The following is a 1,786-nucleotide window of genomic DNA, read 5'->3' as shown; positions in this document are numbered from 1 at the left end:
TGTTATCCTTCTTTTATTCTTTAAAATAAAAAAATATATATATTCTGCTCTTAAAAAAAAAAGGAAACCATTTGTGTAGACCAGGGGAAATATGGAGGTAGCTCAGGTAGAGTGATGGAGGAGATAATAAATAGGATTTCAGAAACTTAGCTGTGATGGGTTAGTTACATGAGAGAAGCAGGCAGAGGGCATTCATGATTTACATAGCTAATGGATAGCAATTCACTTTTAAAGCCATTTCTAGGAAGACTGTTACCTAGACAGTGTGCTAGATGCCACTGCCAACTTTTTATCTTTCCATTGTTCTTCATAGCTGTCATATAGACCCTACTCTTGGTTAACATAGTCCTACTTTTGGATATAACTCACATTTTTCTTAGTAATGACCACATTCCAACTCTTTTTTTTCTGTTTCTTGTTGCAGGTACCGGGAATCGAACTCACGACCTTGAGCTTGCCAGGCAGGCAGTGTGCCACTGAGCTAAATCCCCAGCCCTTCCAATTCTTCTTTCTTTGTGTTTTTTCTCAGATCAGCGTGATTGAATTTAAGTACTATTTATTTTTCTGAAACAGGGTCTCACTATATAGTTGAGCCTGACCTTGAACTATGCACCCAAGGCTGGACTCAAACTCATAGTGATCCTCGTGCTTCAGTCTACCAAGTGTTGGGATTATACGTGTGCAACACTACTCCCAGATGAATCTGAACACTATTGAAGGGCACCAAACATTTGAGGATAATCATTTGGAATATGTTGTTTCTGTAAATGTGTGATCTTTGCTATACTAATCTCACTCCTAATGGGAAAACTACTAGCAAAGTGAACCCATCTTACCTAATATGACAAAGTAAATTTGAATAATGAATTAAATATTCTTTAAAAAATACAAAACTATATTGACTATTCTATTGTTGAAGTTAACTTTCTAAACTTAGAAAAACTTAAAATAATGACAGTTAATTATATAAAATGAGTAACTCCTGTAGATATAACCATAGCACAAATTTAAAAAAAACTACTGGGCAATTATATGACAAAAAGTACATAACTTGATTGTATCAGTGTAAAAGCCATTAGTAGGAATTCAGTGGATAGGTGAGCTAAGCTATAAGTAAAGCTAGTTCACAAATGGGGAAATAAAACAATAAACATGGAAAAATGTCCAGGCACCTGGTTGTCAGAAAAATGTAAACAGGTGTCCCTTTTGTCTGTTATATTTTAAAATTACAAACATATATAGTAAGCAGAAGGATGCATACTTAATGAAGTGTTTATTTTAAAATTTTAAATTACAATACACATTATTTTGGAAAGTAGTTTAGAATATCATGTTTTAACAAAGATGTCCATCAGTATGGAAATGGTTGAAGAAATTATAATCCAGAGCGAGGGATGTGCAAGCATGAGTGGAAGGGTGGGGTGTCCAGCTACATATATCTTTGTGTCCAGCTAAATAACACATTTTTATTAAAATAGGAAGACAGTATACAACAGAATAAAATACTTGTAAGTAAAAAAATTGTATGACTGTTTCGAGTATATAAGAAACCTCTCGCATATGCTGGGTGTGATAGTGCATGCCTGTAATCCCAGCACTTGGAGGCTGAGGCAGGAAGATCACTACAAGTTTGAGGTCAGCCTAGACTATACATAGTGAGTTCAAGGCCAGCCCAAACTACATAGTGAGACCCTGTCTCAAAAAACCAAAAACATGGGCCAGGGATATAGCTCAGCGGCACAAGTGCCTATCTGGCAAGTTCAAGGTCCTGAGTTTCACTCCCGAT

Source organism: Chinchilla lanigera, unplaced genomic scaffold, assembly GCF_000276665.1.
Source record: "Chinchilla lanigera isolate Chin_1 unplaced genomic scaffold, ChiLan1.0 scaffold00023, whole genome shotgun sequence".
Classification (NCBI taxonomy): Eukaryota; Metazoa; Chordata; class Mammalia; order Rodentia; family Chinchillidae; genus Chinchilla; species Chinchilla lanigera.
Note: the sequence above shows the minus strand (reverse complement) of the source record.